At 36.3% G+C, this 25,077-nt stretch overlaps 1 protein-coding gene and 1 pseudogene across 1 annotated transcript in view; one reads left to right on the top strand and one right to left on the bottom strand.

Moving 5' to 3' along the window:
* Positions 1-25,077, top strand: part of REDIC1 (regulator of DNA class I crossover intermediates 1) — a 74,901-nt gene that overhangs the window by 32,893 nt on the left and 16,931 nt on the right.
* LOC133101238 (large ribosomal subunit protein eL20-like) lies at positions 6,707-7,218 on the bottom strand (annotated as a pseudogene).

Genomic DNA, 25,077 nt, shown 5'->3' with positions numbered 1-25,077 from the left:
TTTCCAATTAAGTAAGTTGTATTATCATGTCTTATTTTAGTATTTGAAATTTACTTTAAGGTTAGCTCTTTCTGAAAATTTTCTTTTTAGGGTAGCTTTTTTTTAATATATTTTTTTACTCTGGGGAAATTATAGCTTAGATTGAGAAATAAAATTAACAACATTTCAGAAACTGTAATGTGCCTTATTTTAGTCAAACCATATAGATGCATTTAAAGTTCTTTCTATAAGTCCTATAAAATCTATTCCAAGATGAAATTTCTTTAGGTTTAATTGTGTTACAGGTGAAAATAGTTATATATTTAAGAATACTAAAACATATATAAACATTGGTTACCTAAGTTGTAATCCCTGCTCATAATAAGGGTGTATGATTCAGTCATTCAAAAAACAATACACATTTTTTTTCAAGAGCGCATGGGACATTCTCTAGGATAGGCCACATACTAGGACATGAAACAATGAACAGTTAAGGAATAAGCACAAAGATGTAAAATATAATGTAAAAAAACCCACAAAATGTAAGAGAAGGGAGTAAAAAATGTAGATATTTTAAAATGTGTTTGAAATTAAATGACTATCAGTTTAAAACAAGTACAGTAAGTCCCCTATATATGAACCTTCAAGTTGAGAACTTTCAAAGATGCAAATATGCATTCACGTGTCCAATCACATAAATTAGTTCATGTGTCTGGCATACATTGTCACATGCATGCGTCTTCTAAAAGTGGTTGTGCTTTTGTGTACTTTATTCTACAGTACTGTATAGAGTATAGTAGTACAGTGTCTTTATTTCAAGCCCAGGATGTCTGGAAGCAAGCGTAAAAGCAGTGGTGATGTAGCTGGTACTGCTAAGAAGCACCAAGCGATAACAATAGAATTGGAAGCCCAAAGAAAGGATGAAGAGAGAAAAGAGGAAGAAGAAGTAACTGAAGAACTAAAGAGATTCACAATGCAGGGAATTTGGTAAGGGGACTTTCTTTATTTGAGGAGGCACTGTTAGTTTTTGAGGCACAGGACCCGAACGTAGTACATGAAAGTTGCAGCAGCCATTCAGAATGCAATCCAGTGCTACTGTGTCATCTATGATGAGAAAAAAAGAGCTACTACCCCCCAAACATCACTGGATCTTTTGTTCAAGAGGGTAGATAGAATTGAATCCAGCAAGGAACCAGAACGTTTGTCATCAACGTCAGGCATGTATAAAATTGCAGCTTGCCCTCCATCTCTCATTGCTGATGATCCTTCAGCTCTACCATCTCCTACCTCCTCTCCCTCCTCCAGTCAGTAATTCTTCTTGCCTGTTCACTCAGTGCCAGCCCCTGTATGCCAGCTGTTGTACTGTACTACTGTACTTTTCAAGGTACTGTACTGTAAGATTAAAAATGTTTTCTTTACTTTTGTGTTTGTTGGCTTTTTATGTATTATTTGTGTGAAAAGTATTATAAACCTATTACAGTACAGTACTATATAGCTGATTGTGTTAGTTGGGTACCCAGGCTAACTTTGTTGGACTTACAAACAAATTGGACTTATGAACGCGCTCTCAGAACAGAACTCATTCGTATGTAGGGGACTTACTGTAGATATAATTATGGGTCAACATATGTGATCCTCATGGAAACCACAAGTCAAAAGCCTATAATGGCTACACAAAAAGCAAATAGCAAGGAAACCAAGGAATTACTAAAGAAACTCATGAAACCACAATGGTAGAAACAAAAAGAAAAAATGAACAGAGAAGGACTACAGAAACAACTGGAAAACAAGTGATAAAGTGGCAATAAGTACATACCTATCAATAATTACTTTAAATGTCAGTGTTCGATCAAAAGACATAGGGTGGCTGATTGGGTAAAAACCAAGACCCTCAATATGCTGCTTACAGGAGACTCACTTTAGGGCAAAAGACACATACAGAATAAAAGTGAGGGGATGGAAAATGATATTTCATGCAAATGGAAACAACAAGAAAGTGGGAGTAGCAATACTCATATCAGACAAAAGAGACTTCACAACAAAGGATATAACAAAAGACAAAGAAGGGTATTATATAATGATAAAGGGATCAAACAAGAAGAGAATATTATACTTGTTAACATATTTGCACCCAAAACAGGAGCACCTAAATATATAAATCAAATACTAACACTTAAAGGAAGAAAAGGACAATAATACAATAATAGTAGGGGACTTTAACACCTAACTGACATCAATGGACAGATTATCCATACAGAAAATCAATAAAGGAAGAGTGGTCTTAAGGACACACTAGACCAATTAAACTTAGTAGATATCTATAGGACAATACATCCAAAAACAACAGAATACACATTCCTTTCAATTGAACACAGAACATTCTCCAGGAGAGATCACATACTAGACCACAAAACAAGCCTCAACAAATTTAAGAGGGTAGAAATTGCATCAAGCATTTTTTTCAGAACGCAACTGTATGAAACTAGAAATCAACTACAGAAAGAAAAATAGGAAAAGAACAAACACGTGAAGACTAAATGACATGCTACTGAAAAGCAAATGGATCAACAATGAAATCAAAGAGGAAATCAGAAAGTACCTTGAGACAAATAAAAATGGAAACGAAACTTTTCAAAATACATGGGATGTTGCAAAGTCAGTTCTAAGAAGGAAGTTTATAGTGATATAGGACTTCCTCAGGAAACAAGAAAAATCTCAAACAGCCTACCACCTAAAAGAATTAGAAAAAGAAAAACAGAGATCAAAGTCAGCAGAAGGAAGGAAATAATAAAGATCAGAGAGAAAATAGAGATTAAAAAAATGGAAAAGATCAATTAAACTAAGAACTGTTTTTCTGAAAAGATAAACAAAATTGATAAACATTTAGCTGGGTTCACCAAGAAGAAAAGAGAGAAGACTGAAATAAACAAAATAAGAAATGAAACAGGAGAAATAAAAACTGATACCACAGAGATACAAAGAAATTATAAGAGAATTCTCTGAACAGTTATATGCCAACAAATTGGACAACCTCGAAGAAAGGACAAATTTCTAGAAACATACAGCCTGCCAAGACTGAGTCCAGAAGAAACAACTTCAACAGACCAATCACTAGGAGTGAAATAAAATCTGTAACTTGAAAAACTCCCTACAAATAAAAGTCCAGGGCAAGATGGCTTCACAGGGGAATTTTACCAAACATATAAAGAAGAACTAATACCTATCCTTCTCAAACTATTCCAAAAAATGGAAGAGTAGGTAACACTCCCAAATTCATTCTACAAGGCTACCATTACACTGATACCAAAACCAGACAAAGACAGTACAAAAAAGAAAATTACAGGCCAAATATTTTTGATGAATATAGATGGCAAAATCCTCAACACAATATTAGCAAGCCAAATCTAACAATATATAAAAAGGATCATATACCATAATCAAGTTGGATTCATTCCAGGGTCAAAAGGATGGTTCAATATTTGCAAATCAACCAATGTGGTATGTCCCATTAGCAAAAGGAAAGATAAAAATCACATGATCTTCTCAATATATGCAGAAAAAGCATTTGATAAAATTCAACATCCATTCCTGGTAAAAACTCTCATCAAAGTGGGTATAGAGGGAAAATATTTCAACATAATAAAGCCTATTTATGACAAACCTATGGCCAATGTCATACTCAATGGTGAAAAACTGAAAGCCATATCACTAAATTCAGGAACAAGATAGGGATGTTCACTCTTGCTGCTTTGATTTACCATAGTACTGGAAGCCCTAGCCACAGAAGTCAGACAAGAAAAAGAAATGAAAGTTATCCAAATTGGAAGGAAAGAGGTAAAATGGTCATTAGTTGCAGATGACATGACACTTTATATAGAGAACCCTAAAGTCTCACACAAAAACTACTGGAACTAATAATGCAGCAAGGTGGCAGGATACAAGAGAAAGTTTTTAAAAATTCCATTTAAAAATCACACCAAAAAGAATAAAATACCTAGGAATAAACTTAAGAAGATGAGAGACCTATACTCTGAAAGCTATAAAACATTGATGAAGGAAATTGAACATGATACAAACAAATGTAAAGATATCACATTTGTGGCTTTGAAAAATTAATATTGTTAAAATGACCATATCACCCAAAGCAATCTACAGATTTCATGTAATCCCTATCAAACACTCATGACATTTTTCACAGGACTAGACCAAATAATCCTAAAATTTATATGGAACCACAGAAGACCCTGAGTTGCCAAAGCAATCTTGAGAAAAAGAACAAAGCCAGAGGAATTACCCTCTCAGACTTCAGAGAATACAACAAAACTGAAGTATTCAAAACAACATGGTACTGGCACAAAAACAGACACAGATAAATGGAACAGAATAGAGAGCCCAGAAAGAAACCCACAGAACTATGGTAAATTAATCTATGACAGAAGAGGCAAGAATATACAATGGAGAAAAGAGAGTCTCTTCAACAAGTGGTGCTGGCCAAACTAGACAGCTACACATAAAATAATGAGATTAGAACATTTCTTCACACCATATTCAAAAATAAAATGTTTAAGACCTAAATGTAAGACATGAAACAATAAAACTCCTGGAAGAGAACATAGGCAGAACACCCTTTGACATAAATTGTAGCAATATTTTGGGGGGTCTGTCTCCTAAGGCAAAAGAAATAAAATCAACAATAAATAAATGGGACCTAATTAAATTTAAAAGCTTTTCCACAGCAAATAAAACCATCGGCGAAACGAAAAGCCAACCAGCAGAATGGGAGAAAATATTTAGAAATGATGCAATCAACAAGGGATTAATATCAAAAAATACGTAAACAGCTCATACAACTCAATATCAAAAAAACCAAATAACCAATCAAAAAATGATCAAAGACCTGAACAGACTTTTTTCCCAAAGAAGACATACAGATGGCCAACAGGCCCATGAAAAGATGCTCAACATCACTAATTATTAGAGAAATGCAAATCAAAACAGCAATGAGATATCACCTCACACCTGTCAGAATGGCTATCATCAAAAAGTCTACAAATAACAAATGTTGGAGAGGATGTGGAGAAAAGGGGACACTTGTACACTGTTGGTGAGAATGTAAATTGGTGCAGCCACTATGGAAAACAGTATGGACGTTCCTTAAAAAACTAAAAATAGAGTTAACATATGATCCAGCAATCCCACTTTAGTATATATATCAGGAGAAAAAGAAAACACTAATTTGCAAAGTTACATGTGCCCCAAAATTTATAGCAGCACTATTTGTACTAGCCAAGACATGGAAGCAACCCTAGTGTCCATCAACAAAGTAATGAATAAAGAAGATGTGGGATATATATATATATATATATATATACACACACACACACACACACACACACACAATGGAATATTACTTAGCCATTTGCAGCAATGTTGATGGCCCTATGGCCCTAGAGGATATTATGCTTACTGAAATAAGTCAGGCAGAGAAAGAAAAATAGTGTATGATATCATTTATGTGTAGAATCTAAAACATAATACATATGAATGCATATGCAAAACAGAAATTGACTCACAGATATAGCAAACAAACTTATGGTTACCAGTGGGGATAGGAAAGCAGGGAGGAACAAATTAGGGCTGTGGGGTTAAGAGATACAAACGACTAAGTATAAAATAGATAAGCAACAAGGATGTATTGTATAGCACAGGTAATTAGCACCATTATCTTGTAATAACTTATAACGGAGTATAATCTGCAAAAATACTGAATTACTATGCTGTACACCTAAACTAAATAATATTGTAAATCAACTATAGTTCCATTCAAAATTGCTTTCCAAGATTCTGTTAGATTTCAGTAATTAATACAGTAAATAAAATCGGAATAAACAAAACTGAATTATGTATTAATAATTTTCCTTTTGTTTGCTAATCAGTGAAAATAAATATTGTTTACCATCAAAAAAGAGAGAGAGAATGAGCTGCTAGAGAGATTTGGGAGTTCTCAAAGAGTGGTGTCATAGGAAAGAAAAATGGGAGAGATTTTCAAGGAAGGGAATGTGGTCAATAATATTAAATGCTATCCTGTTACTCCTTTAAATAACTCATATTTCCTAAATAAGAATAATATAGATATATCCTCTTAAAGAACGAATCATGAGCAGGTTAGAATCCTTAAAAAACAATCTCTACATCTATGGCAGCTTGAATGTGTCTAGAGCAAGTCAGAAAAGAAAATAAGCTCACTGGTGGAACCTGAAGGGTATCAGGTGCCATGAGTTCTTTAGGTAGAGCAGGCATCAGCTTTTAATTTGTGATGCCTAGACAGGGCTAAAGGCATAGTAGAACCCTGGCTAAAATCTTAAATTTTACAAGAGAGACCAAGGCAGGAGTCACAATAAGAGAGGAATAAAGGGATTGAAGCAGTAGAGGAGCTGAGCTATACCTGCCTACCGGTTGGGAAACTTCGGGACAGGTAATTCCTACTGAGGCAGAATTAATGAAGAGATAGCAAACAAGCAAACCAAAACCAAAAATCAAACCAAACAAAAACTCCTCTTGGATGGCAGATAGTAGGGTATGGGTAATTAGGGGTGTTCCAAGATCCTTTTGTTGGATGTGGAATGGAATAGGAAAGAAGAACATCTTGGAGGATATAATAATTTTTTTTTCCGGTTTTCCCAATGAGTTTTATTTGGGCAGACCTGGGGACAGGGAGGGCCTGCATCTAAAAGAAGGTGTTGGGCCTCTTAATGGTGAGGTGTGGCTTGTGCTGGCAACAGAGAACCTGGTAGGGCAGTGGGAACTTGATCTTGGAGTCGTGGAACTGCTTGACTGCTGGTCGACAGCACTTGCTGGCTGCCATCTCTTCTGCTTTTGTGATCTGGGTCGAGTGGGCCCAGGCGCGGTGCCAGGCGCACATGTCTCGGTAGCACTGGGTGACCGCACTGGCTGTAGTCAGGTCCCGGTACTCTCAGTGCTGTGGAAGTCATAGCGCAGCCAGAAGCCAAAGTTCTTCACCCGCAGGGGAGATTTCTCCAGCACCTGTCTACAGTAGACAATTTCCCCTGAATACTCTCTCATCTTCTTCAGCTGAGACACAAAGTACCAGAAGTAGGACTTGGCAACATGATTAGGCGCAAAGATTTGCATGCAGTAGAAGGGAGACATGCCGCATTTGGGGATCAGCAGGCAGCACCCTACCACCTTGTACTCTGGAAGTGTGCCCGAGGCCTTCATGGTGCTCTATCCGTGCTCGCTGCCACCCTCGAAAAGGAAACTACTTTATTATTTTTATGGCGGTATAATTGACATATAACAGTTATTTAAAGTTTACAACATAGTGATTTGATATGTGTACCCACTGTGAAAAGATCACCACAATAAGTCTAGTTAACATGGATCACCACACAGTTACAAATTATTTTTCTTTGGATGAGAAATTTTAAGATACACTCTCTAGAAACTTTCAAATATAAAATACAGTATTATTAACTATAGTCGCCATCCTGTACATTACATCCCCAGGACTTATTTATTTTATAATTGGAAGTTTCTACATTTTTACCACCTTCCCTAATTTTGCCCATACCCCACCCCCCAACTCTAGCAACCACTAATCTATTCTATTTATGAATTTTTTTTCAGATTACATGTATAAGTGAGATCATATGGTATTTTTCTTTCTCTGCCTGACTTATTTCACTTAGCATGATGCCCTCAAGGTCCATCCATGTTGTTGTAGTTGGCAGGATTTCCTTACTTTTTATGGCTGAATAGTATTCCATTGTGTGTGTGTGTGTGTATATATATATATATATATATATATATATATATATACACCACACCTTCTTTATTCATCCATTGATGGACACGTAGGTTGTTTCCATGTCTTGGCTATTGTAAGTAATGCTTCAGTGAACATGGTGGTGAGGATAATCTTTTTGAGTTAGTGTCTTCTTTTCCTTGGAAAAATACCAGAAGTGGAATTGCTGGATCATATGGTAGTTCTATTTTTAATTTTTTCTTCCAGTTTTATTGAGATATAATTGACATACAGCATGTATGAGTTTAAGGTATACATCATAATGATTTGACTTACATACATTATGAAATGATTAGCACAATAAGGACAGTGAACATCAATCATCTCATATAGATACAAAATTAAAGAAATAGAAAAAAATTCCTTGTGATGAGAACTCAGGATTTACCCTATTTTTAATTTTTTTGAGGAAACCCCATTCTATTTTTTGATAGCAGCTGAACAATTTACATTCCCACCAACAGTGCACCCGGGTTCCCTTTTCTCCACATCCTTGCCAAGGCTTGTTTTTGCTTATGTTTTTGATGCTAGCTATTCTCACAGATGTGGTTTTGATTTCCATTTCCTTGATGATTCATTTTGTTAAGCATCTTTTTCTGTACCTGTTGGTTGCCTGTAGATCTTCTTTGGAAAAATGTCTGTTCAGGTTGTCTGCCCATTTTTTAGTGGGATTGTTGGTTTTTCACTTTGAGTTATATGAGTTATTTATATATTTTGGCTATTAACCCCTTATCAGATATATGATTTACAAATATTTTCTTCCATTCAGTAGGTTAGCTTTTCAATTTTTTGATGGCTTCCTCTTCGGTGAAAAGCTTTTCAGTTCGATGTAGTCCCACTTGTTTATATTTGCTTTAGTTGCCTTTGCTTTTGGTGTCAAATTCAAAAAATCATTGCCAAGATGTATGTCAAAGATTTTGCCACTTGTGTATTTTTCTAGTATTTTGGTTTCAGGTCTTATATTCAAGTCTTTAATCCATTTTGAGTTACTTTTTATGTATGATATAAGATAGGGGTCCATTTTTCATTCTTTTGTGTGTGGCTGTTCAGTTTTCCCAGCACCATTTATTGAAAAGACTGTCCTTTCTCCCTTGTATATTCCTGGCTCCTTTGTCATAAATTAATTGACCAAATATGTATGGGTTTATTTCTGGGCTTTCTTTTCTGTTCCATTGGTCTATGTGTCTGTTTTTTTGTCAATATCATACTGTTTTGATTACTATATCTTTAATATTGAGATTATGAAATATGATGCCTCCAGCTCTGTTCTTTTTTCTCAATATTGTCTTCGCCATTTGGGTTTTGTTGTGGTTCCATACCAATTTTATGATTTTTTTTCTATTTCTGTGAAAAATATTGGAATTTTCACAGAGATTGCACTGACTATGCAGATGACTCTGACTAGAATGGGCATTTTAACAATATTAATTATTCCAATCCATTATCGTGGACTATCTTCCCATTTATTTGTGTCTTCAGTTTCTTTTATTAATGTCCTATAGTTTTTAGTGTACAGGTATTTCACCTCTTTGGTTAAACTTATTTCTAGGTATTTTATTCTTTTTGATACAATTGTAAATAAGGTTGTCTCCTTAATTTCTTATTCTGATAGTTCATTATTAGTGTATAGAAATGCAACTTATTTTTGTATATGGTTATGTATCCTTTACCCAAATTTATTTATTGTACAGTTTTTTTGGCAGCAGTGGAATCTTTAGCATTTTCTATGTATAATATTATGTTATAAGCAGATAAAGACAATTTTAATTGTTCCTTTCAGTTTTGAATGCTTTTTATTTCTTTTTCTTTTCTTTTTCTTGTCCATTGGCTCTAACAAATATTACCAATATTATGTTGAATAAAAGTGGTGAGAGTGGGCATCTTTCTCTTGTTCCTGATCTTGGAGAAAAAACTTTCAGCTTTTCATCATTGAATGTGATATTAGCTGTAAGTTTGTCATACATGGCCTTTATTATGTTGAGGTACACTGTCTTTATACCCTTTTGTTACAGATTTTTAGACATAAATGGATGTGAATTTTTGCAAATGCTTTTTCTGCATTCATATCAATGATTATATGATTTTTACCCTTCATTTTGTTAATATGGTATATCTCGTTGACTGATTTGTGTTATGTTGAACCATCCTTATCCTTGGAATAAATCCTACTTGATCATGCTGTATGATTCGTTTAATGTATTGTTGAATTCAGTTTGTTAATATTTTGTTGAGGATTTTTGAATCTATGTTCATCAGGGTTATTGGCCTGTAATTTTCTTTTCTTTTTGTGTTCTTGTCTGGTTTTTGTATCAAGGTAATGCTGGTTTATAAAAGGAGTTTTGAAGTGTTTCTTCATCTTCTGTTTTTTGGAAGAGTTTGAGAAGGATTTATATTAACTTTCTTTAAATATTTGGTAGAATTCATCAGTGAAGTCATTGGTCCTAGACTTGTTTGTTGGGAAGTATTTGATTACTGTTTTGATCTTCTTACTAATTATCAGTCTGTTCATATTTTCTATTTCTTCATGGATTAGTCTTGTAGGTTGTAGTTTCTAGGAATTTTCCATAAATTCTAGGTTGTCCACTTTGTTGGTGTTCAGAGTACTGTCTTATCACTTGTATTTTTGTGGTATCAGTTGTAGTGTCTCCTCTTTCATTTATGATTTTATTATTTGAGTCCTCTCTTTTTTTGTTGTTGTTGGGTCTAAATAAGTTTGTTAATTTTGTTATATCTTTTCAAGAAAGCAGTTCTTAGTTTTATTAATCTTTTCTATTATCTTTTTATTTTCTATTTTGTTTATTTCTGCTCTGAAATTTGTTATTTTATTTCATCTACTATCTGTAGGCTCAGTTCGTTCTCTTTCTAGTTCCTTGAGGTGTAAAGTTACTTTGTTTATTTGAGATCTTTTGTTTATTGATGTAGGCATTTATCACCATGAATTTCCCTTTTAGAACTGTTTTTGCTACATCCCTTAAGTCTTGTTATGTTGTTATTTCCATTTTCATTTGTCTCAAGATATTTTTTTCTCTTTTGATTTCTTCTTTAACCTGTGATTGTTCAGGAGCATTTTGTTTAATCTCCACATATTTGAATTTTCCAGTTTTCCACTTGTAATTGATTTCTAGTTTAATACCATTGTAGTTGGAAAACATGCTTGATATTATTTCAGTCTTTAAAAAGAATTTGAGACTTGTTTGTTTTTTGATATTGAGCTCCATGAGCTGTTTGTATATTTTGGAGATTAATCATTTGTCTGTTGTTTCATTTGCAAATATTTACTCCCATTCTGAGGGTTGTCATTTCATCTTGTTTATGGTTTCCTTTGCTGTGGAAAAGCTTTTAAGTTTAATTAGGTCCCATTTGTTTATTTTTATTTTTATTTTCATTGCCCTAGGAGGTGGGTCAAAAAAGATCTTGCTGTGATTTATGTCAAAGAGCGTTTTTCCTATGTTTTCCTCTAAGAGTTTTATAGTGTCCGGTCTTACATTTAAGTCTTTAATCTGTTTTGAGTTTATTTTTGTGTATGGTGTTAGGGAGCATTCTAATTTCATTCTTTTACATGTAGCTGTCCAGTTTTCCCAACACAACTAACTGAAGAGGCTGTCTTTTCTCCATTGTATGTTCTTGCCTCCTTTGTCATAAATTAGGTGACTATATGTGCATGGGTTTATCTCTGGTCTTTCTATCCTTTGCCATTGATCTATATTTCTGTTTTTGTGCCAGTACCATATTGTCTTGATTACTGTAGCTTTGTAGTATAGTTTGAAGTCAGGGAGCCAAATTCCTTCAGCTTCATTTTTCTTTCTCAAGATTGCTTTGGGTATTCAGGGTCTTTTGTGTTTCCACATGAATTGCAAAATTTTTTGTTCTAATTCTGTGAAGAATGCCATTGGTAATTTGATAGAGACAGCATTGAATCTGTAGGTTGCTTTGGGTAGTATAGTCATTTTCACAATATTGAGTCTTCCAATCCAAGAACATGGTATATTTCTCCATCTGTTTATGTCATCTTTGATTTCTTTCATCAGTGTTTTATAGTTTTCTGAGTACAAGTCTTTCACCTCCTTATGTAGGGTTTTATGTTTTTCTTTTTTTAATAAATTTATTTATTGATTGATTTTTGGATGCATTGGGTCTTCGTTGCTGCACGTGGGCTTTCTCTAGTTGCGGAGAGCGGGGGCTACTCTTCGTTGAGGTGCGCAGGCTTCTCATTATGGTGGCTTCTCTTGTTGTGGAGCATGGGCTATAGGTGCACAGGCTTCAGTAGTTGTGGCACATGGGCTCAGTAGTTGTGGCTCACAGGCTTTGTTGCTCTGCGGCATGTGGGATCTTCCCAGAGCAGGGCTCGAACCCGTGTCCCCTGCATTGGCAGGTGGATTCTTAACCACTGTACCACCAGGGAAGTCTCCCTTAGGTAGGTTTATTCCTAGGTATTTTATTCTTTTTGTTACAATGTTAAGTGGGATTGTTTCCTTAATTTCTGTTTCTGATTTTTCATTGTTAGTGTATAGGAAAGCAAGAGATTTCTGTGCATTTATTTTGTATCCTGCAACCTTACCAAATTCATTGATTAGTTCTAGTAGTTTTCTGGTGGCATCTTTAGGATTTTCTACGTATAGTATCTTATCATCTGCAAACAGTGAAAGTTTTACCTCTTCTTTTCCAATTTGTATTCCTTTAATTTCTTTTTCTTCTCTGATTGCCGTGGCTAGGTCTTCCAAAACTGGTTTGAATAAGAATGGTGAGATTGGACATCGTTGTCTTGTTCCTGATCGTAGTGGAAACACTTTCAGTTGTTTACCATTGAGTATGATGTTTGCTGTGGGTTTGTCATGTATGGCCTGTATTATGTTGAGGTAGGTTCTGTCTATGCCCACTTTCTGGAGAGTTTTTTTTTTTTTTTTTTTAAACATCTTTATTGAAGTATAATTGCTTTACAATGGTGTGTTAACTTCTGCTTTATAACAAAGTGAATCAGTTATACATATACATATGTTCCCATATCTCTTCCCTCTTGCATCTCCCTCCCTCCCACCCTCCCTATCCCACCCCTCTAGGTGGTCACAAAGCACCGAGCTGATCTCCCTGTGCTATGCGGCTGCTTCCCACTAGCTATCTATTTTACATTTGGTAGTGTATATATGTCCATGACACTCTCTCACCGTGTCACATCTCACCCCTCCCCCTCCCCATATCCTCAAATCCATTCTCTAGTAGGTCTGTATCTTTATTCCCATCTTGCCACTAGGTTCTTCATGACCTTTTTTTTTTTTTTCCTTAGATTCCATATATATGTGTTAGCATACTGTATTTCTTTTTCTCTTTCTGACTTACTTCACTCTATATGACACACTCTAACTCCATCCACCTCATTACAAATACCTCCATTTCATTTTTTTTATGGCTGAGTAATATTCCATTGTATATATGTGCCACATCTTCTTTATCCATTCATCCGATGATGGACACCTAGGTTGCTTCCATGTCCTGGCTATTGTAAACAGAGCTGCAATGAATATTTTGGTACACGACTCTTTCTGAATTATGGTTTTCTCAGGGTATATGCCCAGTAGTGGGATTGCTGGGTCGTATGGTAGTTCTATTTTTAGTTTTTTAAGGAACCTCCATACTGTTCTCCATAGTGGCTGTATCAATTTACATTCCCACCAACAGTGCAAGAGTGTTCCCTTTTCTCCACACCCTCTCCAGCATTTATTGTTTCTAGATTTTTTGATGATGGCCATTCTGACTGGTGTGAGATGATACCTCATTGTAGTTTTGATTTGCATTTCTCTAATGATTAATGATGTTGAGCATCCTTTCATGTGTTTGTTGGCAATCTGTATATCTTCTTTGGAGAAATGTCTATTTAGGTCTTCTGCCCATTTTTGGATTGGGTTGTTCGTTTTTTTGTTATTGAGCTGCATGAACTGCTTGTAAATCTTGGAGATTAATCCTTTGTCAGTTGCTTCATTTGCAAATATTTTCTCCCATTCTGAGGGTTGTCTTTTGGTCTTGTTTATGGTTTCCTTTGCTGTGCAAAAGCTTTTAAGTTTCATTAGGTCCCATTTGTTTATTTGTGTTTTTATTTCCATTATTCTGGGAGTTGGGTCAAAAAGGATCTTGCTGTGATTTATGTCATAGAGTGTTCTGCCTATGTTTTCCTCTAAGAGTTTGATAGTGTCTGGCCTTACACTTAGGTCTTTAATCCATTTTGAGTTTATTTTTGTGTATGGTGTCAGGGAGTGTTCTAATTTCATACTTTTACATGTACCTGTCCAGTTTTCCCAGCACCACTTATTGAAGAGGCTGTCTTTTCTCCACTGTATATGCTTGCCTCCTTTATCAAAGAGAAGGTGACCATATGTGCGTGGGCTTATCTCTGGGCTTTCTATCCTGTTCCATTGATCTATATTTCTGTTTTTGTGCCAGTACCAAACTGTCTTGATTACTGTAGCTTTGTAATATAGTCTGAAGTCAGGGAGCCTGATTCCTCCAGCTCCATTTTTCGTTCTCAAGATTGCTTTGGCTATTCGGGGTCTTTTGTGTTTCCATACAAATTGTGGAATTTTTTGTTCTAGTTCTGTGAAAAATGCCAGTGGTAGTTTGATAGGGATTGCATTGAATCTGTAGATTGCTTTGGGTAGCAGAGTCATTTTCACAATGTTGATTCTTCCAATCCAAGAACGTGGTATATCTCTCCATCTATTTGTATTATCTTTAATTTCTTTCATCAGTGTCCTATAATTTTCTGCATACAGGTCTTTTGCCTCCTTAGGTAGGTTTATTCCTAGATATTTTATTCTTTTTGTTGCAATGGTAAACGGGAGTGTTTTCTTAATTTCACTTTCAGATTTTTCATCATTAGTATACAGGAATGCAAGAGATTTCTGTGCATTAATTTTGTATCCTGCTACTTTACCAAATTCATTGATTAGCTCTAGTAGTTTTCTGGTAGCATCTTTTGGATTCTCTATGTATAGTATCCTGTCATCTGCAAACAGTGACAGCTTTACTTCTTCTTTTCTGATTTGGATTCCTTTTATTTCTTTTTCTTCTCTGATTGCTGTGGCTAACACTTCCAAAACTATGTTGAATAATAGTGGTGAGAGTGGGCAACCTTGTCTTGTTCCTGATCTTAGTGGAAATGGTTTCAGTTTTTCACGATTGAGGACAATGTTGGCTGTGGGTTTGTCATATACGGCCTTTATTATGTTGAGGAAAGTTCCCTCTATGCCTACTTTCTGCAGGACTTTTATCATAAATGGGTGTTGAATTTTGTCGAAAGCTTTCTCTGCATCTGTTGAGATGATCATATGGTTTTTCTCCTTCAATTTGTTAATATGATGTATCACGTTGATTGATTTGCGTATATTGAAGAATCCTTGCATTCCTGGAATAAACCCCACTTGATCATGGTGTATAATCCTTTTAATGTGCTGTTGGATTCTGTTTGCTAGTATTTTGTTGAGGATTTTTGCATCTATGTTCATCAGTGATATTGGCCTGTAGTTTTCTTTCTTTGTGACATCTTTGTCTGGTTTTGGTATCAGGGTGATGGTGGCCTCGTAGAATGAGTTGGGGAGTGTTCCTCCCTCTGCAATATTTTGGAAGAGTTTGAGAAGGATAGGTGTTAGCTCTTCTCTAAATGTTTGATAGAATTCGCCTGTGAAGCCATCTGGTCCTGGGCTTTTGTGTGTTGGAAGATTTTTAATCACAGTTTCAATTTCAGTGCTTGTGATTGGTCTGTTCATATTTTCTATTTCTTCCTGGTTCAGTCTTGGCAGGTTGTGCATTTCTAAGAATCTGTCCATTTCTTCCAGGTTGTCCATTTTATTGGCATAGAGTTGCTTGTAGTAATCTCTCCTGATCGTTTGTATTTCTGCAGTGTCAGTGGTTACTTCTCCTTTTTCATTTCTAATTGTATTAATTTGAGTCTTCTCCCTTTTTCTCTTGATGAGTCTGGCTAATGGTTTATCAATTTTGTTTATCTTCTCAAAGAACCAGCTTTTAGTTTCATTGATTTTTGCTATTGTTTCCTTCATTTCTTTTTCATTTATTTCTGACCTGATCTTTATGATTTCTTTCCTTCTGCTAGCTTTGGGGTTTTTTTGTTCTTCTTTCTCTAATTGCTTTAGGTGCAAGGTTAGGTTGTTTATTCGAGATGTTTCCTGTTTCTTGATGTAGGCTTGTATTGCTATAAACTTCCCTCTTAGAACTGCTTTTGCTGCATCCCATAGGTTTTGAATCGTCGTGTCTCCATTGTCATTTGTTTCTAGGTATTTTTTGATTTCCCCTTTGATTTCTTCAGTGATCACTTCGTTATTAAGTAGTGTATTGTGTAGCCTCCATGTGTTTGTATTTTTTACAGATCTTTTGCTGTGATTGATATCTAGTCTCATAACGTTGTGGTCGGAAAAGATACTTGATACGATTTCAATTTTTTTTAATTTACCAAGGCTTGATTTGTGACCCAAGATATGATCTATCCTGGAGAATGTTCCATGAGCACTTGAGAAAAATGTGTATTCTGTTGTTTTGGGGTGGAATGTCCTATAAATATCAATTAAGTCCATCTTGTTTAATGTTCTGGAGAGTTTTTATCATAACTTGGTGTTGAATTTTGTCAAAAGCTTTTTCTGCATCTATTGATATGATCATATGTTTTTTTTTAAATTTGTTAATATGGTGTATCACACTTGCTGATTTGCATATATTGAAGAATCCTTGCATCCCTGGGATAAATCCCACTGGATCATGGTGTATGATCCTTTTAATATGTTGTTGGATTCTGTTTGCTAGTATTTTGTTCAGGATTTTTGCATCTATGTTCATCAGTGATATTGGTCTATAATTTTTTTGTTTGATATCTTTTTCTGATTTTGGTATCAGGGTGATGGTGGCTTCATAGAATGAATTTGAGGGTGTTCCTCCCTCTGCAATATTTTGGAAGAGTTTGAGAAGGATAGGTGTTAGGTTTTTTCTAAATGTTTGATAGAATTCGCCTGTGAAGCCATCTGGTCCTGGACTTCTGTTTGTTGGAAGATTTTTAATTACAGTTTCAATTTCATTACTTGTGATAGGTCTGTTTATACTTTCTAATTCTTCCATGTTCAGTCTTGGAAAATTGTAGCTTTCCAAGAATTTGTCCATTTCTTTGTGACTGTCCATTTTATTGGCATATAGTTGTTTGTAGTAGTCTCTTATAATCCTTTGTAGTTTTGTGGTGTCAGTTGTGATTTCTCCTTTTTCGTTTCTCATTTTATTGATTTGTGACCTCTCCCTTTTTCTCCTGATGAGTCGGGCCAAGGGTTCAATTGTGTTTATCTTCTCAAAGAACCAGCTTTAGTTTTATTGATCTTTGCTGATGTTTTCTTCGTTTCTATTTCATTTATTTCTGCTCTGATCTTTATTATTTCTTTCCTTCTACTGTCTTGGGTTTTCTTTGTTCTTCTTTCTCTAGTTGCTTTAGGTGTAGGGTAGATTGTTTATTTGAGATTTTTCTTGTTTCTTGAGGTGAAATTGAATTGCTATAAACTTCCCTCTCAGAACTGCTTTTGCTGCATTTCAGAGGTTTTAGGGAACATGTTTTCATTTTCATTTGTTTCTGTGTATTTCTTAATTTCTTCTTTGATTTTTCAGTGATATCTTGGTTATTTCATACTGCACTGTTTAGCCTCCATGTATTTGTGTTTTTTATAGTCTTTTTCCTGTAATTGATTTCCAGTCTCATAGCATTGTGGTCAGAAAAGATGCTTGATACAATTTCAATTTTCTTAAATTTTCTGAAGCTTGATTTGTGACCCGAGATATGATCTATTCTGGAGAATGTTACGTTTGCACTTGAGAAGAAAGTGTATTCTGCCACTTTTGGGTGGAATGTTCTATAAATAATAATTAAACCTATCTGGTTTATTGTGTCATTTAAACCTTGTGTTTCCGTATTTATTTTCTCTTTGGATGATCTGTCCATTGGTGTAAGTGGGGTGTTAAAGTCCCCTACTATTATTGTATTACTGTCGATTTCCCCTTTCATGGTTGTTAGCATTTGCCTTATGTACTGTGGTGCTCCTTTGTTGGGTACATAAACATTTATAATTGTTATATCTTTTTCTTTGATTGATCTCTTGATCATTAGGTAATGTCCTTCCTTATCTCTTGTAACAGTCTTTATTTTAAAGGCTATGTTATCTGATATGAGTATTGCTACTCCAGCTTTCTTTTTATTTCCCTTTGCATGGAATATCTATTTCCATCCCTTCATTTTCAGTCAGTATGTGTCCCTCGTTCTGAAGTGGGTCTCTTGAAGACAGTATATATATGGGTCTTGTTTTCGTATCCATTCAGCCAGTCTGTATCTTTTGGTTGGGACATTTAATCCATTTACATTCAAGGTTATTATCGATATGTATGTTCCTATTACCATTTTCTTAATTGTTTTGGGTTTGTTTTTGTGGGTCTTTTTCTTCTCTTGTGTTTCCCACCTAGAGAAGTTTCTTTAGCATTTGTTGTAAAGCTGGTTTGGTGGTGCTGAATTCTATTAGCTTTTTCTTGTCTGAAAAGCTTTTGACTTCTCCATTGAATCTGAATGAGATCCTTGCTGGGTGGAGTAATCTTGGTTGTAGGTTTTTCTCTTTCATCACTTTAAGTATATCCTGCCACTCCCTCTGGCCTGCAGAGTTCCTGCTGAAAAATCAGCTGATAACCTTATGGGGACTCCTTTGTATGTTAATTTTTGTTTTTCTCTTGCTGCTTTTAATATTTTTTTCTTTGAATTTAATTTTTGTTAGATTGATTAATATGTGTCTTGGTGTGTTTGTCCTAGGGTGTATCCTTTATGGGACTCTGTGCTTCCTGGACTTGGGTGACTATTTCCTTTCCCATATTAGGGAAGTTTTCCACCATAATCTCTTCAAATATTTTCTCAGTCCCTTTGTTTTTCTCTTCTTCTTCTGGGACCCCTATAATTCAAATGTTGGTGCGTTTAGTGTTGCCCCAGAGGTCTCTGAGATTGTCTTCAATTCTTTTCATTCTTTTTTCATTATTCTGCTCCTTGGCAGTTATTTCCACCATTTTGTCTTCCAGCTCACTTATTTGTTCTTCTGCCTTGGTTATTCATTCCTTCCATTGTATTTTTCATTTCAGTTATTGTGTTGCTCATCTCTGTTTGTTTGTTCTTTAGTTCTTCTAGATATTTGTTAAACATTTCTTGTGTTTTCTCAATCCGTGCCTCCATTCTATTTCTGAGATTCTGGATCATCTTTCTATCATTACTTTGAATTCTTTTTCAGGTAGATTCCCTATTTTCTCTTCATTTATTGGTCCTGTAAGTTTTTACCTTGCTCCTTCATCTGTGACATATTTTTTTGCCGTCTCATTTTTTTTTTTTATGGGTGGGATTGTGTTCCTGTCTTAGTGGTTGTTTGACCTGAGGCTTCCAACAGTGGAGTTTGTAGGCTGTTGAGTAGAACTGCATCTTGGTGCAGAGATGAGGACCTCTGGGAGACCTCACTCCAATGAATATTCCCTGGGGTCTGCGGTTCTCTGTTAGTCCAGTGGTTTGGACTCAGAGCTCCTCCCATCACAGGAGCTTCAGCCCAACCCCTGGCTCGTGAACCAAGATCCTTTTAGAGAAATGGTATGCATCCAAATTTTAAGCCTCTCTGTCCAGAAGTTCCTTAACTTCAGACAAGTTCTTTAATCTGGTGAGCCACTTGCCAGGCGCTTCCCAGACCCCCTCTCTGTGACCGCCAAACTTCTTTTTCCTCCAGACCCTTTAAACTGCCTCTAGGTATTTTTCTGATTTCCTCTTTCTATTGGTTGTTTAGTAGGATATTGTTTAGCCTCTATGTGTTTGTGTTTTTTTACAGTTTTTTTCTTCTGGTTGATTTCTAATCTCATAGTGCTGTGGTCAGAAAAGATGCTTGATATGATTTCAATTTTTTTAAATTTCCTGAGGCTCACTTTGTGGCCTAGTGATCAATCCTGGAGAATGTTTCATGTGCACTTGAGAGGAATGTGTATTCTTCTGCTTTTGGATGGGATGCTCTGTAAATATCAGTTAAGTCCACCTGGTCTAATGTGTCATTTAAGGTCTGTGTTTCCTTATTGATTTTCTGTCTGAATGATCTGTCCACTGATGAAATTGGGGTGTTAAAGTCCCCCACTAATATTGTGTTCCTGTTGATTTCTCCCTTAATGGCTGTTAATATTTGTCTTATATATTGAGGTACTCTTATTTGGGTGCATATATATTTACAATTGTTATATCTTCTTCTTGGATTGTTCCCTTGATCATTATGTAATGTCTTTCTTTGTCTCTTGTAAAGTCTTTATTTTAAAGTGTATTTTGTCTGATATGAGTATTGTGACTCCAGCTTTCTTTTGATTTTCATTTGCATGGAACACTTTTTCCATCCCCTAATTTTCAGTCTGTATGTGTCCCTAGATCTGAAGTGGGTCTCTTGTAGACAGAAGATATATGGGTCTTGTTTTTGTATCCATTCAGCCAGTCTCTGTCTTTTGGATGGAGCAATTAATCTGTTTACATTTAAAGTAATTATTGATATATATGTATTTATTGCCATTTTGTTAATTGTTTTGTGTTTGTTTTTGTTCGTCTTTTTTCTTCCCTTCCTCTTTTGTTCTCTTCTCTTGTGAGTTGATGGCTAACTTTAGTGTTGTGTTTGGGATGCTTTTTCTGCTTTATGTGTGTATCTATTGTAGATTTTCAGTTTGCAGTTACCATGAGGTTTTGATATAGCAGTCTATATATAAGCAAGATTGTTTTAAGTTGCTTGTCTTTTCATTTCAAATGCCTTTCCAATATCCTGCATTTGTGCTCTCCTCTTCTCACAATTGCTGGTTTTGATACCATATTTTGTATGGATGATTTCCTACATTTACTGTTTGTTTGCCTTTACCAGTGAGCTTCTCCATTAGTAATTTTCCCGTTTTTAGTTGTGGCTTATTCTTTTCTGCTTAGAGAAGTTCCTTTAGCGTTTGTTGCAAAGCTCATCTGGTGGTGCTGAATTCTCTTAGCTTTTGCTTCTCTGTAAAGCTTTTGATTTCTCCATTGAATCTGAATTAAAGCCTTGCTCAGTAGAGTATTCTTGGTTGTAGGTTTTTCCCTTTCATCACTTTAATATATTGTGCCACTCCCTTCTCGCCTGCAGAGTTTCTGCTGAGAAATCAGCTGTTAACCTTATGGGAGTTCCCTTGTATGTTATTTGTTGCTTTTCCCTTGTTGCTTTTAGTATTTTTTCTTTATCTTTAATTTTTGTCAATTTGATTACTGTGTCTTGGCGTATTTCTCCTTGGGTTTATCCTGCCTGGGACTCTCTGTGCTTCCTGGACTTGGGTGGCTATTTCCTTTCCCATGTTAAGGAAGTTTTCGACTATAATCTCTTCAGATATTTTCTTGGGTCCTTTCTCTCTCTCTTCTCCTTCTGGGACCCCTATAATGCAAATGTTGGTGCATTTAATGTTGTCCCAGAGATCTCTTTGGCAGTCTTCATTTCTTCTCATTCTTTTCTCTTTTTTCTGTTCTGCAGCAGTGATTTCCACCATTCTGTCTTCCAAGTCACTTATTCGTTCTTCTGCTTCAGTTATTCTGCTATTGATTCCTTCTAGTCTATTTTTCACTTCAGTTATTGTATTGTTCATCTCTGTTTGTTTGTTCTTAATTCTTCTAAGTCTTTGTTAAACATTTCTTGAACCTTCTCAATCCTTGCCTCCATTCTTTTTCCAGCATCTTGGATCATCTTCACTATCAGTATTCTGAATTCTTTTTCCAGCAGATTGCCTATCTCCACTTCTCTTAGTTGTTTTTCTGGGGTTTTATCTTGTTCCTTCATCTGGGAGGTATTCCTCTGCCTTCTCATTTTGTGTAACTTTCTGTGATGGTGGTTTCTGTTCCACATGCTGCAGGATTGTAGTTCTTGCTTCTGTCTGTCCTCTGGTGGTTGAGGGTGTGTAAGAGGTTGTGCAGGTTTCCTGATAAAGAGACTCCACTGGTGAGTGGAGCTTGGTCTTGTCCCTCTGGTGGGCAGGGCCATGCTGAAGAAAACTTTAAGCAGCCTGTCTGCTGATGGGTGGGGCTGTGTTCCTGCCCTGTTTGTTGTTTGGCCTGGGGCACCCAACACTTTTGGGTGAGGCTAATGGCAGCCTCTGGGAGGGCTTACACTAAATGAATACTCCCCAGAACTGCCACTGCCAGTGTCTTTTTCCCCACAGTGAGCCACAGCCACCCCCCGCCTCTGCAGGATACCCTCCAATATTAGCAGGTAGGTCTGGTTCAGTCTCCTATGGGGTCACTGTTCCTTCTCCTGGGTTCTGGTCCACACAGAACCTTCTGTGCCCCCTTCAAGAGTGGAGTCTCTGTTTCCTCCAGTCCCATGGATTTTCTGTGATCAAACCCCACAGGCTTTCAAAGCCAGATTCTCTGGGGGCTCCTCCTCCCATTGCTGGACCCCCAGGCTGGGAAGACTGACATGGGGCTCAGGACTTTCACTCCTGTGAGAGGGCCTCTGTGGCACAATTGTTCTCCAGTCCATGGGTCACCCACCTGGCTGGTATGATATTTGATCTTTTCGTGATTGTGCCCCTCCTAACATCTCATTGTGGCTTCTTCTTTGTCTTAGGCTGTAGGGTATCTTTTTTGGTAGGTTCTAGCATTTTTCTGTCTATGGTTGTTCAGCAATTAGTTGTGATTTTGGTGTTTCCGTAAGAAGGGATGAGTCCACATTCTTCTATTTCACCATCTTGAGCTCAAGATAAAAGCTCTACATTTTTATTTCCCTCCCCCATTTTGTTTTCGATGTCACATCTTACTTCTTCTTATCTTGTGTATCTATTAACAAGTTACTGTAGTTGTTATTTTTACTTCTTTTGTCTTTTAACTTTCATACTAGTATTATAAGTGATTAACGACCCTTACAACATTAGATTATTCTAAATTTTACATATTTACCTTTACCAGTGAGATTTATACTTTCACATATTTTCCTAACTACTGTTATTTTGTTTTGTCTTAAAGAAGTTCTTTTAACATTTCTTTTAAAGCCAGTCTAGTGGTGAAAAACTCCTTTAGTTTTTGCCTTTCTGGAAAACTCTTTATCTCTTCTTCTAATCTGAAGAACAAATTTGCCAGGTAGAGTATTGTTGGTTGGTGGTTTTTTTTTTCTTCCTGCAATTTGAATATATTGTGCCACTCCTTTCTGGACTGCAAAGTTTATGCTGAAAAACCTGCTGATAGTCTTATGAGGGTTCCCTTATACTTAACAAGTTGTTTTTCTCTTGCTGCTTTTAAGACTGTTTCCTTGTTTTTAACTTTTGATAAGTTAATTATAATGTGTCCTGGTGAGAGTCTCTTTGGATTCATCTTATTTGGAACTTTATTGTCTTCTTGGATCTGGAGGTATGTTTCCTTCCCCACGTTAGGGAATTTATTGGCCATAATTTTTTCAAACCAATTTTCTGCCCTTTTTTCTTCTTCTTTTCATTTTTGGACCCCTATAATGTAAATAATGGTCCACTTGATATTGTCCCATAAGTCCCTTATGCTATTTTCACTCTTTTTCATTCCTTTATCTTTTTTGCTACTCTCATTTGATGAATTCCTTTGCCTTATTTTGAGTCTTCTGATCACTTATTCAGCTTAATCTGGTCTTCTGTTGAACCTTTCTATTGTATTTTTCGGTTCAGTTATTGTATTCTTCAGCTCTGATTTCTGTTTGGTATTTTCTTATATTTTCTGTTTCTTTGTTGAAATTGTCACTTAGCTCATGTGCTGATCTCCTGACCTCAGCGAGCAGTTTTATGACTGTTATTTTGTAAGGTATACGCTAAATTGCTTATCTCCATTTCATTAAGGTCTTCTGAGGCTTTATCTTTTTCTTTCGTCTGGAAAATATTCTTCTGTTTCTTCATTTTCCTTGACACTCTTTGTTGGTTTTTATGCATTAGAGAAAACAGCTACCTCTCCTAGTCTTGAAGGAGTGGCCACATGCAGGGGATGATCACTATGTTTCGACCTCACCCTAGGTCTTTGTTGTCTCTCAAACCTTTGTGATTGTCCAAGCAACCTAGTTCATTTTTAGTGGCTCCCAGCTGAGGGTGTGCCAAAACCACCAGGTTCCTAAACGGGAAGATCTCAGTCAAAACATAGATTTAGTTTGATTGGAAGCTGGACCCTCAGCCAACAGCTTTTAAAGTACACAAATATGCCTCTTCCATGAGAAAACTTTCAGATGGGAATTTCTTTCTGCTCCCTCTGCTCTGAGACCTGATGTGATAGCCAGTTGAGAACTGTTTCTTTGTTTGCTACCATCCCATTGAACCTGTGAAAATAAGCGCTGCTGACCACCAGAGCTAGGCTGTCAAGGGATGTGTCCTTTGGGCAGCAGCCTCAAAAGTCAGGGTGCCAGATGTGTGCACAAACTCTTTTCTGGGAGATACCCATGTCAACTGAAAAGAATGCACAACCTAAAAATTGAGAATTATGTTTTATTCAGCAGGCATACTGAGGACTTAAGCCCAGGGGACAGCCTCTCAGATAGCTCTGAGGAACTGTTCCTTAGAGGTAAAGGAAGAGCCAGGATATATAGGAGTTTTTGCAAAAACAAACAACAAACAAACAGATTGTCAGAACATCAAAGGATTACTGTTAATTAAAGAAAAACCAGACAATAATATAGCACTTTTCTATGTGTGGGAAGATGCAAGTATCTGGGCTCATTGAAATCATTCCTTTGATATGCACTTTAACTGTCTAGGTCCAGTAGCCTGGTTTCTCCATCCTGAATCCCTCAGGGTGCACCTGTGGGTGCAGGGGGTTGGGGAGGCTGCAGTAGCTGATGGCTTGATGGCTGCAACATCCTTTGTTTACTGATTTAACAAGTGACATTCTTTGTGACAACCTAGAATAAGACAGAGGGAAAGGGCAAAGATGGCACCTGCTGGTCTCTGTGGTCTTTGAAAAGTATTTCAGTCTGTCTCTAAATGTGTGTCAAATAAGAAGCCTGTTCCTGAGGCTGAAGATTTAAGATAAGCAAATAAGCCTCTCTCACGGAAACATTCGGGGTATGTTTCAGTCTGCTACCTCTGTGCTGTGCCCTGGGGGAATAACTGGTTAAGAATTCTTTCTCCATTTGTTATAGTGCTATAGGACCTATGGATGTAAGACCCATTGGCTACCAGAGCAAGGCAAACAAGGGGTGGAAACCACAAAAACTGGGGCACAGATGTGTGTACAGGCTCATCTCTGGGAACAA

Source organism: Eubalaena glacialis, chromosome 11, assembly GCF_028564815.1.
Source record: "Eubalaena glacialis isolate mEubGla1 chromosome 11, mEubGla1.1.hap2.+ XY, whole genome shotgun sequence".
Classification (NCBI taxonomy): Eukaryota; Metazoa; Chordata; class Mammalia; order Artiodactyla; family Balaenidae; genus Eubalaena; species Eubalaena glacialis.
Note: the sequence above shows the minus strand (reverse complement) of the source record. Positions and strands in the feature narration are given on the sequence as shown.